This window comes from Pogona vitticeps, chromosome 1 (genome assembly GCF_051106095.1).
Source record: "Pogona vitticeps strain Pit_001003342236 chromosome 1, PviZW2.1, whole genome shotgun sequence".
Taxonomy (NCBI): Eukaryota; Metazoa; Chordata; class Lepidosauria; order Squamata; family Agamidae; genus Pogona; species Pogona vitticeps.
The window spans coordinates 275029158-275052325 of NC_135783.1; the positions used below are offsets into that span (position 1 = coordinate 275029158).

General features: G+C 40.1%; 2 long non-coding RNA genes across 2 annotated transcripts in view; one reads left to right on the forward strand and one right to left on the reverse strand.

Annotated features, from left to right (window-relative positions):
• LOC144585842 (uncharacterized) overlaps positions 1–23168 on the forward strand; it is a 757174-nt gene that overhangs the window by 420484 nt on the left and 313522 nt on the right. The gene's annotated exons all lie outside the window — the stretch shown is intronic.
• LOC144585843 (uncharacterized) lies at positions 3562–22226 on the reverse strand. Its single transcript, XR_013540431.1, has 3 exons — positions 20666–22226; positions 20323–20394; positions 3562–8865 (listed from the first exon to the last, which is right to left on the reverse strand). It is a non-coding gene; the product is annotated as an uncharacterized LOC144585843 (long non-coding RNA).

Below are 23168 nucleotides of genomic sequence, written 5' to 3' on the forward strand. Positions count from 1 at the left end.
GTCCACCTCATATTTGGTCTTCCTCTTTTCCTGCTGCCATTTACCTTTCCCAGCATTATTGTCTTTTCCCCCAGAAATCTTGTCATCTCATAAGACAGCCTCAGCTTCAACATTTTTGCCTCCAGAAGCAGTTCAGGTATGATTTGATCTAGGACCCACTTCTCTTTCCGGCAGTCCAAAGTTTCCACAAAACTCTCCTCCAGCACCAGATTTCAAATGAATCATTTCCCCCGTCACCTTTCTTACCTGTCCAGCTTTTTCACCCATACCAAGTGATCAGAAATACAAGAGTGTGGATGATCTTGGTCTTGATCTCCAACGACACATCCTTACACTTGATGATCTTTTCTAGGTTCTTCATTGCTGCACTTCCTAGTCCCAGTCATCTTCTAATTTATTGACTGCAGTCGCCCTTTAGATTGATGACTGAATCAAAATATACAAAATCATTTTTATAAGTTCATTTCATGGAATTTTTAGCAGCATTTGTCGCATAATTTTTCAGGATTTGTGTTATCCTCATAATTAATAATTTTAAATTGCATTATGGGCTAAAAAGCCTCAGATAGCAGGTTGTTGGCTGTGTCTGCCCCTTGTCTGCCTATTCCCAGGGTGCTGTGGATGAATCATTCTGGGTTTTGCATTTCCTTCTTGCTGCTTTGCCTTCTTTATCTCTTTCCTCTTCATGTCCTGAACCTCAAAGCAAATCACAAAAGGATGGTACCTGGTCATTGGCCTTTAAATATCCTGGTTAAAAGTAGTAGCTTTTTGTTAAATCAGTCCTATCATGCACACTGGGAGTAGTAAGACATACTCTGACTACAATAGGATTCATATGTTAAGATTGTTAATGTGGAATTTATATTTTCTACTGTTAGAGACACAGACAGTGCTTGAGAGGTCTTCTTAGGAGAACCTAAGAGCATTATCCTGCATACCTCAGTGGCACTATGATAACCCTAAAGGTAAAATATTAAGCCAAGCAACCAACCAAACTACTTTCCTGGGCTAAAGTGAAAATAGTTTGATATCAATGAATAACATATTTATTTATTTATTTATTTATTTATTTATTTATTTATTTATTTATTTATTTATTTATTTATTTATTTATTTATATCCCGCCTATCTAGTCGATAGACCACTCTAGGCGGCTTACAACATGGAGGCGGCTTACAACATAATAAGATCTTTTCTCAAAAGTAACGTTTCAAGTGTGGGGTGTGCTTGAGCACTGGTTCTTATCCTTTGTTACTCAGATGTTTTTGGACTGCAACTCCCAGAAGCCTTCACCATCAGCTCTGCTGGCTGGGGTTTCTGGGAGTTGCAGTTCAAAAACACCTGAGTAACCAAAGTTAAGAACCACTGTGCTAGAGAATCTAAGCCATGCCAGGATCCTTTTGCACATCTGAAACTATTTGTGAAGTCCATTCTAGCCTCTTTTATTCAGTCCAGATTCTTTTAGAAATATGACATTCGTTTTTCAGGCAAAACTCCAAAGTGCAGAAGTGGGTAGCTATATCACCAGCATACATGGGATATCACTGAATTTACAGGCACAAAGTAATCTGGATTGTTGCTACCAGTTCAAATCTCCAACTTAAATTTTGTCTCATTGGGATAAAAATTGTATCACTTTCATATTGTATAAGAACTGTACATTCATTAAGTATTCACAATGTAGAAAACTGCAAAAAAAAAAAGATATTGTTGAGTGAGAGCTGGTGAACAGCCAGATTTAAGGCCACCACAGTCAATTCATCATCAATATACAAACAAAGAGAAATGCTCATCTAGCCAATATTTCTACTATAATTTGGCATGTCTACAAAATATTATAATGATCTCATATGCTGTTTCAAAGATAAACCAGCTGTTACTCATTCAACCATTTTCAAATTTAATATTCTGTTTTATTCATAAACATTCATGCACAAGTGCCATATGTTAACAAAGGCGTTTTCTTCTGGAATTACTTATTTGCATCTTAATGTAATGTGTATTTCATTTAAAAATTTGTCTTTTTAAAAGTTGTATTTCTCCCCTCACAAGTTCATTCTGTAATACAGTGCATTTGTGAAAGCATTTCTTGAAATATCCATTCAGTAGTTGGTCTAGAACACTATCACTGGCTGGATAGCTCAGGGAGTTGGACTAACTGGCTATTATTCCAGGAACCAATATCTCACTGTGTTTCTTGTGAAAAGAATCAGTTTGTATAGCCTTGACCAAACTTTACAGTCCTAGAGCACCCGCAGAAGGAACTGGTAAACCACTTTTTAGTATTTTATGCCTCCAAAACCCTGGAAAGGGTCACCGTAAGTGAGATCTGACTTGCTGGCATATAATTAGCTATTCATTCTTTCATTAAATGAAACTTCCATGACAAATATGGATTGGCAAATCAGTTTCTTTCTAATTTGAGTCCCTTTCACACCTGTGCAATCATATGCCTGTCCTATTAATTTCAGTCTATAATTTTAAAAAATTGACAAAAATATCACACTTACTTTTTAATGCATTTTTCTCTATCATCTACATTTTCATAATTTACTGTCACAGGCACTGTTATATATGTAACTACCGGATGTGTGATCTTACATGCTTTTTGAATGAAGAACTGCACCACAAAATTCAAAAAGCATGTAAAATAGTATACAATATTATGTGAGGAACACTTCATTTATATATAAATTCCAGAAAGCCAAAATGGGTTAAGACACTTCAGAATGAAAACCCTTTCCTATCCCCAAAAGCTATCATACCAAAGTTCCATGTCAAAGGAATATGTATGCAATTTCCTATCCACTTTACAATGGCATCTTTAATTAACTTGAAGAAGGACAGATGAGATAAATAAAGCAGTCATTACTGGAAAAGAAGCATTACAAGAATGTACTTGGTCGAGACAGGGCACTGCTGTACACACTGTAATAGAGCTTTCAACAATTCATTGCCCATTAGTTACAGAGTTCATCAAGTTGCCCCACTGGTTTTGCTAAAATGGTAGCAAGAGGTTTTGCTGACACAAATAATAAGAAATAATGTCTGGCAGTTCCTCAAGAGAAAGAATGTCATTTTATGCTCTGCCCTTAAGGCTTTCTAGTCTTCTCACCGTGGATACCTCTGTGGCTGTATATCAAGTTAATTAGCAAGCCCTCTGCACCTTTGAAATTATGAAGGAAGTGCGGGCCTCATTAAGAATGCACTGCAGTGCCCCAGAGAAGTACCACAGATGAAAGAAAATCAGCTGAGTTTACAGGACTGCTTCATGGGGCAGGGGGTCATGAGTCATGAAATGTGTAAAATCTACCACCAGTGAGCATTTCTGTTGAAGCGGAGATCCTAAAAAAGAGAGAATTGTACAGGCTTTGGCTGTTGAAGACAGATGAAAGAGGGAAAAATACTACTTAGGCATTTATGACAAAGTCACCTGCTTGAGTGGCAGGGCTTTTCTGCCACTTGAAGAACAGAACCTTGAGTTCAGAACATGAACTTTGAGATTTAGCAGTATTTTCTGAAGGATCAGGGAGAGCAGGGGAACACTGTAAATGCTGTGGGTTTTTTCTCTCTCTCTCCTTTATTCATAAATCCACTTGAAGGATAAGGACATGCTTTATGACCAGGGACACTACATACTTCCAACTGTATTCTGAGCCCTAGGGTAGTTTTGCAGGATGTAACATTAAATGAAATAAAGTGAAACAAATCATTGAAACTTGTGTGCTCTCTCACTGAAAAACCTCAGTATGATGTTCCGTAATATTACAACTTTTTAAAAATGTTATCTGGTTCCTCTTTGTGACAAGCAGATTCCCCTGAGCTTTCAGCCTTTCCAGGTTCCTAAACACCCTTTTTGCCTAGATTACTTAGAAAGAGGCTTCCAATCTCTTGGATTTTAATTGATCAAGCCACTGCTGGTCCAATGCTTCAGCAGCATAGCTCATCTTTGCCTCCCTCCCCAGATGACGTGAGACTCTTAGTCTCTCGAGAACGGCCAGGGTGAGAGGAAGGAGCGTCAGGTTATTTAAGGGACATTCCCCCCTCCCCCACCCTCTTCCTTTTCTGGCACGAGTGAAGGATAGAGCTCCGTTTCTTGGCTCTGTTGTGAGCTGCATCATCAATCGAGGCCTACGAGGTACAGCAATTAGGAGTATTGGAGGGGGTAGCATCGACTCCCTACCCCTGTTTGATTGCTAATCTTTTTGTTTTGGGTTTTTAATTTTAGCATTTTTTTAAATTCCGCTTGCTTAGCCTAGTCTTAATTTAATATTAATCCATTTATTTATCATTAAACAATTGTATTAATAGGAATTGGTAGCGGCAATAAAGAGGGGAGCCGTGACTGCACAGCTTGTGTGGATCACACTTCAGTGCGATCGGAGCTTTGGAGAGTGAAAGAGTGTAGTTTTTTCTTTCTTTTTCTTTTTTTTAAAGGAAGGGATAAAGGAGCCAACTAGGACCGAAGGGTCTGACAAAGGGATTATCACCGAGGACACGGAAAGGGTACTCGGCTGTGAGTATAGAGTTTCAGGAATTTAGGAAGCTGGTTAATTTGGAGTCTGTCTGGCCTGCACCAGTGGATCACCTTCAACAATTCACTGTGTATTTAAATAGAAGGGGATTGGCACCTCGAAGTATTCAGGGTAGGTTGTCCGTGCTCGCCTTCTATGCTAGGATTAATGGGTATCAGGATTATTCATCAGATTACCACATTAAGAAAATGATTGAAGAGTGGTCTAAGGAAAGGGGTAGATTTCAGGATACCAGGGCTCCCTTATCACCTGCGTTCTTAGAATTCATCTGTAAACAGTGGGAGTTTTTGTGTAGGGATGAATATGAAATAGTTTTATTTAGAGCAGCACCCTTGTTGACATTTTTTGGGGCCCTTAGGATTAGTGAGGTGGTTGCTGCTGGTAAGAATGACGAGACTCGGGTAGCTTTGCAATGGCAGGATGTTAGGGTTGTGGACAATACAGTTCTAATTTACATTTGATTATCCAAGGCCAATCAACTAGGTAGGGGTGCTCAACTTATGCTAACATGTTGCCACATAGAAGACATTTGCCCTGTGAAGGCCACAATTGCATACGTGGAAGTTAGGGAACAGAATCAAAGATATTTCTTTAAGCATAGCGATAGTTCGCCATTAACGAAGTACCAGTTCTGGAAGTTGACAAACCTAGCGTTGGACAGAGTTGGTGTGCAGGGATCACATTTTGGCACACATTCCTTTAGAATTGGTGCAGCATCCACAGCTGCAGCCTTGGGATACAATACAGACGAAATTAAGCGTTTGGGTCGGTGGTCTTCATCCGATTATTGTAGGTATATTAGAACACTTCCTAACGTCTAGGCAGAAGCTGGTTTGGTTATGTCTCCGCAGGTTCCTTGGTGATGGTGAGATGATGACACATTGTGATTTTGGGCCACAGCTACGTTTATTGGGCAGCACATTATGCAGCTGCATCCCCATGGGGAAACAACCTGGGCCTTGGAGCCAGAACCCACATTGTATGGAAAGGGCTGTGTGGAATGCTGTGGAGTTAGTTATGCAGGGCTGTGGCCTTTGGCCAATTTCCACCAGATCTATTGGTAATACATCTGGGTGGCAATGATCTGGCCAGGTTTCATGAAAAGGCTGCAATCTTGGACGTTTTACACGACCCGAGATGGTTGAAGGCCATGTATCCAGCCATGCATATTCTATGGTTCATGATCGTACCTCGGTTGGCATGGAGAGATGCCAGGAATTTTTCCCCATTAACACAGCATGCAGGAGTGTTAACTGGAAGGTTTGCAGAGCGGTCTGTGCCAGCCTTGGATCGGTAATTGGTCACCAGAGGATCCGCTTGGATAGGCCTGAGTTTTTTCGGAATGATGGTGTACATCTGTCCAATTTGGGTTTGGATGTCTTCCTTGAAGACATCAAAGGGGGGCCTGCTTGCTGAGCTTGATAGGCTTGATGGAGGGCATGGGACTTAGCATGGCTAGTCCCTATGCTATGGCAGGTAGTGCGGATACAACAGGTTTTCTGGTGAGTCCCATTGCAAACTCAGCTAAGCTATAACCCATCGGACCTCCCAGTGCTGCGGATCATACGATTACAGTGCTTGGGGGAAAGATGCACTGGGGCCACAACCAGACCAACAGTCAGCAAGAAGAAGGTGGCTTGAGGTCCACGGGTCGTCATATTGCAGCCAGCCAGGTTCTCACTGTCTTTTAAGACCGTGAAAACTTGGGGTCAGGAACTCGCCCAGTTGTTGTTTAAGGGTTCCTTTGAGACCTCTATGGTTTAACCTGATTCTGCACTACAGCAAACTCCCTTTGCCAAAGGATGGCAACATGGATTATGATTAATAAAGTATGGCTCATGTTTTAATCCATAATTCTTGTCTCGCATCTTTATTCCACGGTTGAGAGGGCAAAAATCATATGTCCTCAGTACATGATAAAACAGGCTTATACGCATTTGGAGCAATATAGATATTTTCTGCATAAAAAGCAGGTCAGCATGGCTGGCCCCATACATGAAGTTAGTCAGCCCCCAGACTATACAGACTCTTGTTTAAAGTTTAGGATGTTGTATTGCAACAATTAAAATGTCAGTGAAATCTACATTTGAAGTCAATATCTTCTATTAGAGAATCATTCAAAAAGAACTTCAGAAATAGTTGCTTTTACAATAAAATGAACAAACTATTAGGTAACTAAATTTATTAAGCTCCTCAGAAAATCTCACTAAAGTAACTTTCAGGAGTTGGACACACCTGGATCTCCCTGGAGTAACTTAAAGCTGGTCTTACTGCCTCGCTATTCATATAAAGATAAACAAACTTTTTCATATAATTTCACCACAATGAGGTAGATTTTCCCCTAGAGGCTAGGCAGCTCCCAAGAGGGTAAATTCACTTACAGTGGACAAATATTAAAACCAGGATTTGGCCCAATAAATACACATCTAAAACATATCCATAACTAGGGTTGTAAATTCATGCCCATCTTATTCTCATGCATGAGAACAAGAAATGAACAAGCTGCAAGGCAGTGAGATTTTCTCTGTCCTTCTCAATTAGAAGTTTTTCATTCATGAGAATGGTTTTTGTACACATTGTGCAATGGCATGATTGTTCAAGATTACAATCATTGCTGACTTCATGTGCGGACATTTTTAAAGGTTGACGGTGTCGTTTTCATTAATCACATCTATGCTTGGTGAATGTGTATGTGTTGAGACTCAGAAAGGAAACAGACAACTTGTTTTGTACAGAGACATTCTACATAACATAGGGAAATGTTAAAAAAACAAACACTCCTTGTTTCATTCTTGCACTGAAGATGAGAACTCTCATAGTAGTTAGTGATTCCTTGCAAAGAATGAGACATTTGGTGGGAGTTTATTGTATTCCTACCATAATTATTCCTACTGTAATCAGGATAATAGATTAATTAAACTAAAAATCTCTATGAAGAAATTGTCATTTAATTGAAGATCATAAAATATTTGATACTCTTCAGACTGCAGATTCGCTATGGGCTGTGGAGCTTCTGTACTGGAAGTGAGGATTCATTTAACCTGTGAGAACCATTTATTACTTTACATACTCAAAAGGTGAACGTAATTATCTCATCAATTATCCGAAAAGCAATGAACCTGCCAGATGAATCTGCTGCACAGCAGAAGAGTTGGGAAAGCTATACAGAAAACAGAACCTGAGGAAATGTGCTTTGTATTTGTTAGTTGTGAACTCCATGGGTGGGGACTGTAAGATTTTTGTGCTATTCGTGTATGACTCCGAGCACATAAATAAAGTTCAATGTATGCAAGTGGTGTTACTATTCATTGGGAGCATATGTAACAGGTAATACAGGAAGCGAGCTAAAGGAGATGAGAGATAGAGTGAGGCATGCAAGAAGAGATTACCAGTCATGTTCAGTCCTGAGACCACTGTCTTCCTGACATTTATCAGGATATTAAAGGCGTATGGAAGCATATTTACCATAGATGGTTTCCTCAGATCACACCCACTGCACCAGAGAGAACTGGACACTTTCATTCAAGACATGAATCAACTCAAGCAACAGCCATTTGAACTAGAGACTACATTCACTTGAGCTGTGCACGGCATTTGGCTGAATGCGAAAACTCTAACCGAACCTGGGTTGTTTGTGCATTTCCATGGTGAATCAGGGCAGTGCAAAGAGTCCAGGAACACTTAGAGGGTTAAGCAGCATCCCCCATGAATCCATCATATGAAAGCTATTCTGTGGGAGTAAAATGTTAATTTATAAACAGGATTAAAAGCAGCAAAAAGGCAATCACAAGCATCAGTACCTTGTGAAGAAGACACTGAATCAATGGAGAACACATTGAATGAGGCTCATCATTGTTGTTTAGTCTTTTAGTCATGTTACATATGCTCCCCATGGACCAGAGCACACCAGGCTCTCCTGTCTTCCACTGCCTCCTGGAGTTTGGTCAAATTCATGTTGGTTGCTTCGATGACACTGTCCAACCATCTCATCCTCTGTCGTCCCTTTCTCCTCTTCCCCTCACACTTTCCTAACATCAAGGTCTTTTCCAGGGACTCTTCTCTTCTCATGAGATGGCCAAAGTATTGGAGCCTCAGCTTCAGGATCTGTCCTTCCAGTGAGCACTCAGGCTTGATTTCCTTTAGAATTGATAGGTTTGTTCTCCTTGCAGTCCAGGGGACTCTCAAGAGCCTCCTCCAGCACCACAATTCAAAGGCATCAATTCTTTGGTGGTTAGCTTTCTTTATGGTCCAGCTCTCACTTCCATACATCATGAATGAGGCTACCAGTTGAATATTCTCTTGCAGCTCCCTTCCATGCCATTTGGTTTACCTGCAACACAAAGTGAGAAATTTGTATCAGTGCAGCATGGGGCCTTCCATTCTGCAATTTTGTTTTGCCCCTTGCTTTTATTCATATTTGTTACACTATTAGGACTAGTGTGTGTGTGTGTGTGTGTGTGTGTGTGTGTGTGTGTGTGTGTGTGTGTGTGTACACGTGGACACATCAACAAATCCCTGCATTCCTGTATGGGTTTTGAGATGTTAGGTATAAACTTCACTTTAGGATGTTAAGTTCTGTCTTTCTCCTTCCCCACTTCCTCTGTTTCCCTTTTCTTGTTCTTGCCAATGTTCAAAAATTTTTGGAGGTGGGCAAATAATGCTGCTAGTGATAATTCTGGTGGTGCTGTGTAACACCTCCCCCCACACACACACACCATGTTGTAGCAATTTGCAGTTCTTGGTTGGTTGGTTGGTTGGTTGGTTGGTTGGTTGGTTGGTTGGTTGGTCGGTCGGTCGGTCGGTCGGTCGGTTGGTTGGTGTTACAGCAACATACAAATACTGACATGGGCAGAGACATGGACCAGATAGATATGTTTCCCAAAGGGCACAGAGTAAATTAGGTCCAAATTAATGTGCCATTAGTGGGACAATGGACTGAATTGGAGGGCCAGCACACAGCCTTAATAGTCACTCACTTGATTAGGAGACTTGAAATAAAGCTCTTCCATGAGTAGTACTCACAATTATAGATGACTCAATGAAAAGTTTACCAAGAATATGGAAGTCAGTACAAAAAATTCCGTTTGATTAGTAATTATCATTTGAGGAAGTTATAAAGTTAAGACTACCAGATGAGTAATAAAGTATATCTTCTTGCAGGGATGATAATGAAGATGAAATGAAATGAACTAGTACAGGAAAAAAATGAAGTGGGAATGAGGTTGACATCAGCTGCAAAAGAAGAGCTGAAGAGGAAATAAAAGCATCTGTAGAGATGCTGCAAGGTTCATTGTAAGATGAAAAGAGCAGGTGACAGGGAGTATATAACTGGAACTGCTGACCACGGTACTTCATTCTCTTATGGACTTGTGATATTGTCACCTGGTGCTCTAACAAGAGAGACAAAACAACATTTTCTCATTAAACTGTTTCTCCGCTCCTGTCTGCTGAAATACACTGCATTCATCCGTAACAGTAGGCGAGTTGCAAGACAAATTATTTGAATCAAATATTGACAATGGCAGTATTGCTCTAGTGAAATCTCGATTTACCATTCCTCCCTGTTTGGCAAAGAGTACCTTTTTTTAAAGTAAAATTTTATTTAAAATAAAACACTACAAACAGACAAAATAAGGGACAGCAGCCCACCAATCACTACAAAACAACAACAAATAAAAAGAACAAACAAAAGAGGAAAAATACCTCACTACTAACTAAGATAAGCCCTCCTCCTTTGGAGTCAGAGACTCCAACATCGTTTGGCTCTCAGATTTCTCCAGTTGGTTCCCAGTGAGAACTGAGTACATAAATGATCAAGTTCACCCTAAACTCCTGTCTTTTCCTGGGCCCAAAACTATATTAAATTCCAGCTTTGTTTTACATAGTCTCTTGGTTGTTCCCGCAATGCTTTTGAAAGTGTATCAAGTTCTGCTGTGTCCCACAACTTCTTTAGCAACTCTTCTGTTGTTGGTATTTCTTCACTTTTCCATTTTGGGGCCCAGTGTAGCCTGGCTGCTGTGAGTATATACATTAGACAATATTTTATTTTCTTATCAATAATTTCTGACATAATATTCAATAATACTATTATCCGGTTTTATATTGATTGTTTGTTGAATAATTTCTTTTACCATTTCCCACACTTGTTTCCAATATCTTTTGACTCAAAAGGTACAAAGAGTACCTTTTGAGGTGATATTCATTACACAAGTATTACTAGGACAAGGAGTCAAACACCTTTCTCTTCTGGTGAGCTTTCCTGTAACAACTAGCTGTCTGAATGGGGTTTTTTAATGGATGGTTTTGCTATGCTGTTTTTAAATCTATTTTGGTGTTATTTTTGTTTTGCTATTGCTGTTAAGTCATGTCCAACTCTTTGTGACCCCATGAACCAGAGCACACCAGGCCATCCTGTCTTCCACTGCCTCCTGGAGTTGAGTCAAATTGATGTTGGTAGCTTCGGTAACACTGTCCAACCATCTCGTCCTCTGTTGTCCCCTTCTCCTCTTGCCCTCACACTTTCCCAATATCAGGGTCTTTTCCAGGGAGTCTTCTCTTCTCATGAGATGGCCAAAGTATTGGAGTCTCAGCTTCAGGATCTGTCCTTCCACTCAGGGTTGATTTTTTTTCAAAATGGATAGGTTTGTTCTCCTTGCAGTCCAGGGGACTCTCAAGAGTCTCCTCCAGCACCACAGTTCAAAAGCATCAATTCTTCAGCAGTCAGCCTTCTTTATGGTCCAGCTCTCACTTCCATACATCGCTACTGGATGTTTTTGTTTACTTTTTTAATGTGGTATTTGTTTGACCTTTTTTAGTATTTGTGTACTTACAGTTATTAGTTTAAAATATTGTCTTTTAATGATGCAAGTAGCCTTGGGTCCTTTCTTAAGGAGAAAGGCGAGGTAAAAAGTATTTTAAATAAATAAAATATTTACGTAAAATGAACTGTCTTTTATACAACTTCCCTTCCTTATTGTTCGTCAAGTTTTGTTTAGCATGTACTGTAGTCTCTCTCTCAGTGTTTGAATGCCTGTTTTGCACAAAAAAGGATTCATTTTCAGAAATTGATATGACAGACACTTGTTTGAGATACAAAGACAGTAGCTACCAGTCAGTGTAGAAAATGCTGAGCTCGAAAGATGGGAGGTCTGCCTTGGTGTACTATAGTTCCCCATGTTCCCAACTGGATTGGGCTTGGCCTTAATTTTAAGATATGAAATATTGTGCATTTTGTGTCTGTTCAGTAGAGGTAGATCATCTTCACAAGCTACTCCCCAAGTCAAGAATGCATAATTCCCTATTTAAAACAAATAATTGTATTTAGTAGATTTGCAAAACTTTCCATTGTGTTGATCCAGCAAAATCTGATGCACAGATTTCAGGCTCAGTGGATGTACATTTGTCCTTTGTGATTTCCTTTGTAGTGAAAGGAATAGAAATCTTTATTGTAAGAAAGACAAAGGTGTTCTCATTCTTTACTCACTGAGAGCTTTGTTGGCTATCTCTGAATGGTACTCTGATTAGAAGAGAATGCAAGATACAAAAGGGTTGAATGTCATTGGCTCCCACTATCTTAGAATATTTAGCATGCAAGGTGATGTTTTGAACTTCGATATAAATTGTAGCAGCATATCCAAAGGAAGCAGAGAATAACATCTACATTGCTATCAGATGCAATTCTGAAAGTCAGACTTCAAGCAATAAAATAAGGAAGGCAGGAGGAAGGGGTAACTCGGATCAGAAACCTGCCTAACAATCTAGCCAGTACACAGAAATGGCAGATCTATGACAGGTGACAAATTGCATCAGTGGCTAACATATATCATGTCAGGAGATGGCAGTAAGTGAACAGCAGCTGTGACATATTTATTTGCACAAGATGGCACAGTTTTCCATCCCATTTTTTATACACAGGTCCTTTGATCATGGCTGTCCCCCTCCGCTGAGAAAATGGGGCATTCATCCCATGTATGAATCCTGAAAGTAATTTTTTTTTGGGGGGGGGAATCTACATCATAAGAGTAAATTTAAGAGAGATTCTGGAACTTGATACTTGGATAGAAAAATTGCCACAAGAGGAGAATCAGGATAGCGGAGGGGGGCAATGTTATTTATAAGTGGTAGTATTATGTATAGGTGTCTTCTGACAGTGTTATGAATGGGTGGCACCCCATTCGTAACACTGTCAGTTGAATGAGGCTCTCTGCACTCAGAAAGTTATAATATCACTGCTGATATTATTGCAGGGAGTGTGTTCAAGCACATGGGCAAACTGAAAAGGCTGCTGAAAAAGCATGCTGGGCAGGGGTATAATGTTGAGTCAGAAGATTCAGAGAAAAAAATAACACGCAAATTATAGTCAGCTATAAAACTCATAAGATCTTTGCATAATAACATACTAGGAAGCCAGGCTGTATAATCATTAGAAAAATGTCATTCTGAGGGTCAAACAAGAACTTAGGAGTATGAATAAACCTTGTAATTTATTGTCTTTCACTCCCACACTGGGATCTTCCTAGAGATATATTCCTTAATAATTGGATTTACAAATTAAGCTGAAGGTTCATTTTCCAGTGACCAATCGGATCACAAAATATCCTAACAGCAAGATACGTGGGTGAAAAAAATTAGGTACTGTGTCAGAGTGATATTTCTCACCACTTGGAGGAGCAGACCTACTCCCCCCCAAAAAAAACCATGCTAAGTATATTTGTTATTTTGACTTACACAATATTTATTTAAATAGAAACTTCCAGCTTTGCAGTTCTAAGGCTGTTACTTACCAAAATTAAAATCAGGAAACTTATTCATTTTATTTCATTCTCCTGCTGCCTTTCTCCCAGTTCAGGAAACCAAGGCAGCTCACAACTTTTTAAAAACACAAACTGAGTAAAACCCCAATTGCTTAAACCTTCTTGCTGGAACTGTACACTGTAAATGCTGGTTAAGTTATCAGCAGGCATGTTTAATTTAGTTTAATTTTAACTTCCTATCCCCCACCCCTGATCCTGAGACTCCCTCAGATCCCTTTTGATGTGGGGAAGCCTTTGGGAGCCTCAGCATGATGATGGAGGCAGCTTTTAATCTCTGAAATCACTCTTCCTGATCCTACCAATTTTTGGATATAAAAGTCTTCCTCCTCTCCCCCCCCCCCCCGTCTTGAGGTTCCCAAAGGTTTCTCCGGGTCAAAAAGACTCCACCAAAACAAGATTTCAGCCAAGAAATGGCTACATTAAAAACCAAGTTATCCTCCTTGACTTTTAATGTCATTATTTAATAATAATTAATAATAATTAAATAATTTGCATTTTAGAAATTTTGCCTTTTTCATTTGTTAGTCGTATCAGAAACACAGTGTCACTGCTGGATAACATACAAAATCTTGGAAAGAGTCCATCGCAGGTTATAAACCATGATGAAGATGTACAATCTCCAGGCTCAGAAGGAAGGTGCCTCCACATGCCAGATGCATCGTAGGGCTATCAGGATACAGCTATCTATTTGTCTTGTGTGCTCCCAGAGGCATCTGGTGTGACCACTGGTGAGATATAGGGAACTGGGCTAGATGGGCCCTTGGCCTGATCCAGCAGGCCTCTTCTTATGTTCTTATAATTTATTTATTTATTTATTTATTTATTTATTTAATTTATATCCCGCCTATCTAGTCGTGGTGGACTACTCTACTTAATGTTTTTTTAGACATGACTGGTGGCTACATAAATGGATAGACTCATCCGATTCTTATTAAGAGGAATAAATCACTGGAACATCAAGAGACAGAGCCTGACTTTTTAAAGGCTTGTCAACCTTTAGCCATTCATAGTCTGTTTTCTAGTTTATCTCCTTCACCATACTGCTGCAGTACTTTATGGAGAAGCTATTCAGTTTCCCATAAATCGGAGATGTTTTCTGTGAATTCCTTTAACATTTTGATCATGCAGGATCATATACAATGTATATGGAAATAGAAGGCGGGAAGGTACACAGGGATGCCTCTTTCAGTCCTTGGAGCTACAGTTCCTGCCATTTCATTTGGATAGGGTCTGCTCATTTACCCCCTGTTTACCAAAGGAAGCAAGTGCATCATGCACTTTCATTTTTTGCTCTCCTGCTAAAACCCTGCTTTAGTCTCATTCATTGTTCTGAGCTGACAACAGTCAAACCCTCTCCCTATAGATGTGCCCTTCCCATTGCTGAACGTCTGTGTTCATTTGCAGTCACTTTTCACATCACGCTTATCAACAAATTGTAAACTGGAAATTAAAATAATTCTGCACTTCAAAGAACGAGTACTTAAAATTAACTCTACTAAAATCAGTATGGCATACTTTGAAGAAAACAAGTATAGAATAGAAGCCCTATAGGAAATGTTTGCTTATTTTTCTTTCACAAGGACAAAGTCATCTCCTGCTTCCAAAAGTACGTGGGCTGTTCTTTGCCCTTCTGAATACAGTATGTTTATTTGTTGCCACCATAGATTGTACATGGAAGGACTTTGAACATGCTAAAACACTGCATAAATGCCAAGTACTGTTAAATTTAATTTAATTTCTTTGTACTTTTGTGGGAAAAGACCAAATGTAGCTAAGCTATGACATTTACAGAGTTTCATATTGACAGGTGGCATCTTATAGCCATGCCAGGTTAACTAGCACAGCTACTACATGACAGGAACCAGGGCTCAATCAAACGCAACCTTTCAGGTCCATCGTCCATTGAATTCCTCATTGTCCAAAGAAAGCTGATCACTTGGCAATCCCTCTGAAATACTGTTAGCCAACAAGCAAGCAAGGAAAGAAACAAACAGATAGACAGACAGATAGATAGACATAAGGAGCAAGATGGCTGTGCTCTTTGCATCAGATAAATTTTTCCGTGTAAAGTATTGCGGGATCCCTTTCCTCTTTTTCTTAATAGGCTTTAGCATCTTGCCTGTAATTTGTATCATCTAAACAAGGGTGGGTTCATATACTGGGTCTATGTGCTGATGGTCTATGCCTAGGAACAATATGGAGACCCACATAGATTGTCCTAGATGCCCCCCCGCCCCCCAAAATCCACAAAACATAAAACAAATACGAACAGACCTGGCTATAAGTCTGCTCCCACTTTCAAAATCTGTTTTTACTTTGGCTGTAATCTATTGAAAAAGTGAATTGTCACTCCTTGGAGCTTCCAGGAGCAGCAATTCGTCTGTTTTTCTCAGCAACTCTCTCTCTTGGGAAGAGCCTGGGAACACAAAAATAGCCTTAGAGAGCTAGTTGGAACTCTGGGACATATTTAATACCTGCCTGCTCTAGACTTTGCCTCCCAAGTGTAACATGCACAGGTCATGGACATATTTTGAGAAAAGAAGCTGACAATTTATTTGCCTACACACAATGATTTCTGGTACCATGCAATAGCATTGGGGGGTGGCATCTTCCCCCCACAGCAGAGAGGCACATATAATAGTTGCTCCTATACTTTGCAGCATCACCCTCCAGAACTGAAGTTTCTCTTCTCTCTCTCTCTCTCTCTCCCTCCCTCCCTCCCTCCCTCTCTGTCTCTCAGACTCTCTCTTTCTGGTTCCTTTTGTCAATGTCTTCATTGAATATGCAGCCAAAAAGCAAAAGCACAAGCAAAACACCCACCAGACAAAATATGCCTCAAGTCCCACAATAGTGGAGGACAATCTCTTTAATGGTCTCCTCAGAGCTTCCCTCAGGCCAAAACCAGTTGTTTTAGTCTGTGTAGGCTCTTCATTTACTTGCATTTTGCCATCAGCAATGTTTTCAGCAAATGAATATTTAAATTCATTCTAAAATTTTCAAACAGGGCACCATGTACCTTGTTTGTATATGTTTACATTGAAGCTGGCCAGATAGTAGCTCAGTAATTTAGGTATCTAGCTGATGTATGTTGGGATTTTGATTCTCCACTGTGCCTCATGGGAGAAGAGCCAGCTAGGGGCTCCCCAGAAGAAGGGGGTATTCCACTTCAGAGTATTCTCCATCTAGAAAACCCTCAAAAGGTTTTTTTTTTTTTTTTTTGCTGTCAGAATTGAATTGACAGCACATAATTATTCATTATTTACACTGCCATGAACATTAACATGATAGGATGAGCTTTGTTGCTCATATCAGGTTGCCAAAGACCTGCCTATCTCAGCATCTACTTTCACAGAATGTCCACATGAGGGCAAAAGGAAGCCCAAGAACTGGAAAATTGCCTTCCTCCTCAAAATATATCAATGTACACTTCCACTGGACCACATTTTCCATTTTATTGTCCATTCATCCGGTTTAGAGAAATCCTTTCACAGCTGATAGGCTTAGATTTTCATACTACTGGATGTGCATTTGTTAACACCTCTGTATGCAAGCCACTTATTATTTTGTGGATTAGCATACAGAGGTTGCAAATAATAAATAAATTGGTGGCCCCTGCAAACCTGTCCCCTTTACTGCTCATCTTTAACTTCAGGTCATTTATCATTTCCAGTTTAACTCCATACAGTTTATGATCAAGATAAAAGGTTAAAAAAAATAGTGTTGCAGCAGCTAGGTAATTTTAAACCTTGGACTTAATGGTCTTAGAGAGCAACTAATGAACCATGAGTTTTACTTCAACTAATGCATAACATTTCTCTCCTCTCAGTTCTATTCTATATTTTATAATGACCTCTGTGTAAACTCTTTGGCATATCTGATTAAAAGAGGAAAGAGAGAGAGAGAGAGAGAAGAATTAGTCTGAGCATCTTCAGTTCCCATTTTAATTTTAAATTCACTTACAGTGGAACACCACCAGGTTTACAGAAATAAAAGGGTGTTTGATTCTGTTGCCTGGTTGCTTAAATCTACTTGCTTGAGTATAAACACTAATTTGTACCCAAAAAATTGATGTAGTGAGAATACTGCCTGTGTCCTTTGTTACTTTACATATCCCAGGCCAAAGGCATTCCAATAAAATCAGATCAATGTAAGTGAAAATTGGATCCATTTCTAAAACCTGAATCAAATTAAGCCCCAATTCTACTTCTGTATTGTTCTATATGCAATGTATTCTCAACGGCTTTCACAGCCGGGATCTGATGGTTGTTGTGGGTTTTTCGGGCTCTTTGGCCGTGTTCTGAATGTTGTTCTTCCTGACGTTTCGCCACTGTCTGTGGCCAGCATCTTCAGAGGACTGGAGTAGGAACTCTGTCCATGCTCTGTTGATGTTTGTTGGATAATTGAGAATTTATAGCTGTTGGAACAGCTGTTGTCCTTTTTTTGAGATAGGGTGATCAACGTGTTTTTGTTGTGGATGCATTGTTGTGATAAGGGGGAGAGATTATCTGTCACTGTGGTTGATGGGTGTCTTTAGCTGGTCTTTTTTGTGCAATGATCCCTGGTCCTTGTGGCTGGGTAGAGTTCTTTGACCTTTTGCGGCTGTGTTTTTCCATGCTGGGAGCCAGGCATTATTAAGTTTTAGACTTTATTCTTTTTTGTTGAAGCTGTGCTGATGTTTATAGATTTCAATGGCTTCCCTGTGCAGTCTAACATAATGCTTGCTAGTGTTGTCCAGTACTTCAGTATTTTGAAATAGAATTTCATGTCCAGCTTGTTTTAGGGCATGTTCAGCTCCTGCTGATTTTTCCTGTTGTTTTAGTCTGCAGTGTCTCTCATGTTCTTTGATTCTGCCGTGAATGCTGCGTTTTGTGGTTCCAATATATACCTGTCCACAACTACAAGGTATGCGGTATACTCCTGCAGTGGTGAGGGGGTCCCTTCTGTCCTTTGCTGACTGTAACATTTGTTGTATTTTTGTAGCGAGTCTGAATACTGTTTGTAGGTTGTGCTTTTTCAAAAGTTTCCCCATGTGATCTGTGACCCCTTTGATGTATGACAGAAATACTTTATTTGTGGGTGGCTGTTTTTCCTCTTAAGTTTTGTGTTCTTTTCTTGGTTTGATGGCTCTTTTGATTTCATTCTGGGAATAGCCATTCACCTGTAGGGCCCAATTCAGATTGCTGAGTTTGGTGCTGAGAAATTGAGCTTCACAGTTCCAATTTGCACAGTCTACCAGTGTTTTGATTGTGCCTCTTTTTTGTCGTGGGTGGTGGTTTGAGTTTTTGTGTAGGCCCTACCACAGTGACAGATAATCTCTCCCTCTTACCACAACAATACATCCACCACAAAAATACGCTGATCACCCTATCTCCAAAAACAAAGGACAAAAGCTGTTCTCACAGCTATAAATACTAAACTATCCAACAAACAGCAACAGAGCATGGACAGAGTTCCTACTCCAGTCCTCTGAAGATGCCAGCCACAGAAACTGGTGAAACGTCAGGAAGAACAACCTTCAGAACACGGCCAAAGAGGCTGGAAAACCCACAACAACCAATGTTCTATATACACTTTATACAACTATCTTGTAGACTATTTTTTTCTCTCTCCCCCACCACCTTTTTTCATCAGTTCATGAAAGAGTCTTGGTTTTCCATGATGTGCTTGCCGAATTGACACACATTTTTTATTTGAATTGGGGGACAAAAATATTCAAAACTCTCTTTTAGAATATGTTATCCCCTTTTGTTAAATGAAATATCAGCCCATTCTCTGTGTGGGTAATATTGACTGCCATCTATTCTATAGAAAAGTCAAGAGCAGAAAGGAAATGAGGCCTTCCTCACCATAAGCTTATTTCTTGAAGGGAATGACTGTGACCTCCCCCTCCATTCATTCCACTTTGTAAAATACATATCAGTAAGTCTAGGACCTTTTGTATACACCATGGAAAACTCAGACACAGTCTACAATTTTTTAAAAAAGGAAAGAAAAGAAAAACAGCTTCTATGTTTCATCTCTTTCCCCCGCTACAGAAGTGATTCTGTGGAAATTAGAAGTGGGATTGACTGTCAATGGCTGCCGTGCCCAGAACATCTAGCAATCTAGCAAGGTGAAAAGCATGCTGAAAAAAAATACATCCTTGAAAGAAGTTGCTCTGAACTGTTTAAAGAGGAGAGAAAAGGCAGAAAAGAGGGAATCATCATCACAGAACTGTAGTGCTGGAAGGGACCCAGTGGATCAAGTCCAACCCCTGTTAAGGAGGCAGAGTGGGGAATTGAACTCCCAACATCTACAGCCAGGGATCTTTACCACTGAACTATCTGTATAAAATCAGAATAGGTTTGAACAGTGATCAACACTGAAGACTGGTCTGACCCAGAAGCAGGTCAGAGTTTACTTATAAGTAAGTACAGAGTTGTACTTATTTATTTCAATTATTAATGAAAAAAGAAATAAGAGAAGAACAAATAACAACAGTAAAATAACAATAAACACAACACAAACAATGAGAGCCTCATGGCACAGTGGTTAAACCGCTGTACTGCAGCCAAAACTGTGCTCCCGACCTGGGGTTCAATCACAGGTAGCTGGCTCAAGGTTTACTCAGCATTCTCTCCTTCCAAGGTCGGTAAAATGAGTACCCAGCTTGCTGGTGGGGGGAGGGCAATGTGTAGCCTGCATAATTAACTTGTAAACCGCCCAGAGAGTGCTTGAAGCAGTATGGGGTAGTATATAAGCAGCACAAACAATGCATTTTCCCCCCACCTCTCAGTCCCACATAAGTTATTGAGAGGTATTCCTCCTGCCATCCTAATTTGTGGGCAGCTTCAAATCCTCACTTGAAATCTCTTTAAATAAGAAATCAGTTACTGGCTGCATTCCTTTGTAGGCTGAAAGAAAGCAAGCAGATCTGAAGAAACACTTCTGTGCTTCTGAGAGATGTTGAGAATGTATTAAAAATGGGTAATTACCTGAAAAATCCAGTTGGTGGCAGCAACAGAGCCTGTTTTTCTTCTTTTTCTTTCTGTTTGAAATGGCTCAGCCTTTTCAGGGAAAGGAAGGTATAGAAAAGAAAATGGAAGGTGGCAGAGAGGGAAACAAATGTTATTTGTTAATTATTTCAATTATTTTTTTATCCTACCTTTCTCTTTAAAGGAGAAAGAACTTGGTGCACAGCCTGAGGAAGATGAATTACCACTGAAAGCTCACTTTATTTCTTCTTCTTCTTAATAATCCAATAAAGGTATCACCTGTTCCTACATTTTTTTATTATTTTGAGGACCATACAGCCTTGTCCAGATTTTTTTTTCTTACCTCATTGTTATTCTTGTTATGTGCTGTCAAGCCTCCTCAGACTCATGGTGGCCCTATCAATGAGCACCCTCCAAAATGTCCTGTCCTCAGCTGTCCTGCTTAGCTCTTTCAGACTCAAGCCTATGGTCTCTTCTAGGGATTCGGTCCATCCCATATTTGGTCTTCCTCTTTTCCTGCTGCCTTCCTTTTAAATATAAAAATATATAATAAAATACTATATTTAGAGATAAAAACAGTAAGTAGATGAACAGTAAGTAGAAGCATTGAGCAAATACCACACAAAAAGATGGTAGTCAAAAGCAACCAAGATGTATTTTCACCAGATAGAAGCATTTCTTCCCTCTCCAATAAAATTAAACTAAATGAAACATCATGGTTTGTCTGCATATAAGCATGCTTCACATTCTGTTGACATATTAAGCAGGGTTGTCAGGAGCATACAGAATGAGACGGTGTTTTTTCCTTCTCTCCCCCGCCCCCCCTGTGTTTTGTATCTAGCAAGGTTTTCGCCTGAGGTGACAGGGCATGTTCATCGTGTTAATTACTAATGGCACAGTTGTCAATCAATATAGCTTGAGTTAAAGAGAACACAAAGCGAGCAATTAATATCCTCTTACCCAGGTGTTTAAAATGTGTTAAACCAGTTCTTCTCTAGAAGTTGTTCAATCAATCCTTTGTTGTCTCTTTTGCCCTGTTGCTTTTCTTTATTAATATTTCATCTAGAAGGGCTTGTCAAGACAACATTTTTATTAAGTCAGGTGCTGAATCAGTCTTCTCAAATTCAAACGATGATGTCCTGTTTTGTAAGGTGGTGCAAAAATGATTAGTACTGCTGAACTAATTTGCTTTGAGCATATAAGAAAATAAAACCTCTTCACAACATTAGATTGAGCATCAAGGTGTTATATTTTTCAAAGCATTATATTACACAAGTGGAATGAAGTCAAAATAATAAAATAACTTCCACTAAAAGTGTCATTCCTAGCGATCAGTTACTGAAAAGTATACATCACAGAAGGAAGTTTCTGCCCTCCGTGCAGCTTGGAGAAGATGGTTTGAATACCTCTGCCATTTGTTTGGTTGGTTGGTTGGATGTTGATATAATGGCAAATGTATTTTTCCAGCACTAAGCTGGCAATATTTTCTGTGTGGCCTAGATTACATGTGCAGCAAAATGAGATGGTGATAAGTCTGAAGTGTTCTGAATTGCTACTAACTCATATAACTTTCCTCTGAAATCACATCTGGCTTGACAACTCTTATTGGCTCAGAGCAGATTATTTTCTGATGCGCACCCTTGTTGCTGTATCTTTTCTGGTGCACCTCTTATCTTCTGGATACAGCTGGAGGCTGTGGCCCATGGGCCGTAGTTTGGAGACCCTTGCTTTAGACATTGAATGGGTGCAGATGCAAGGTTTAGACTGGTGCCTGTGGAGCCTGCCCTGCACCCATCACTGTCTCTGTGTAAAGAAGGACTATCTGAAGAGGACAGTCTGCTACGGGTGGAGCTTCTTTGTGCAATTTAGAACCCTGATTAGTTAGGATCCCTAATCAGGTGGAAAGACTTCATATGTAACAGATTTTTTTCCTGTTTATATGGTCTTTCTCCCAAAAAATGCAAAGGACTGTTACATACAGCACTGATGTTACCTGTCTGTCATGGGTTGGAGGGAAAGTTCCATCCTATGGGGAGTGGAAGGCGGGACATCAGGAGGAGGGGCTGTACTGTATATATATGTGGAGTTTGTGTGGAGAAGTTAGGAGAGCTGAAGGAGAGCTGAGAGAAGAAGCTGGAGTGGGAGTCTGTGTGTCAGACAGGGTACTACTGTGTGTCAGTCAGTACCTACCTGATAGGTTCAGGTGTCTGTATGGGTAGCCAGAACTGATAGGTTCGGGGTCTGTGCTTTATTTAAAGGTGTTCTGTGTGAACCAAACTGGTGTATGTATGATTGAGACTAAGCCACGTTACTGTATCTTATTCACTTGATCATTTTATTTTTCCCTGTGTGTTATTTAAATAAACCTTATTCGATTATTTGTTAAAAATCCATTCCTGGTCTGTGTGACTCCTTACAGGGAATGGTTGGTGGCAGCTTAGTGAAACTGTGGCATATCCCAGTAGGTCTGGGGTTGTCACATTGATTGGTGTCCAGCGTGTGGGATACGACTGGTCCAGTTGTCCAGTGGTCCAGCAAAGCCTTGGCAAGTGTGCCCAGAGCAAGGGGGGTCTAATCAGGGAAAATCTGAGAGCGCGTAGGTAATCTTCTAGGCTTACCTCACGGGGAGGTACGCTAGTGGAAGAACGTGCCACCTCAGATTGGGGACTAGATTAGGGAGCTCTGAGGCAACCTGTTTTGGCGGGAAAAGGCTGAGGCAAAGCTGAGTGAAGTAGCAGTGATCTAGCCTGTCTGCTGAGAGGCCTAGCAGAGGGGGGTGGACTCTGGCTGGCAACAGTTGCAAGTTAGTGCTGAAAGAACAGCAGCAATCTATAGAAGGCTGGTTC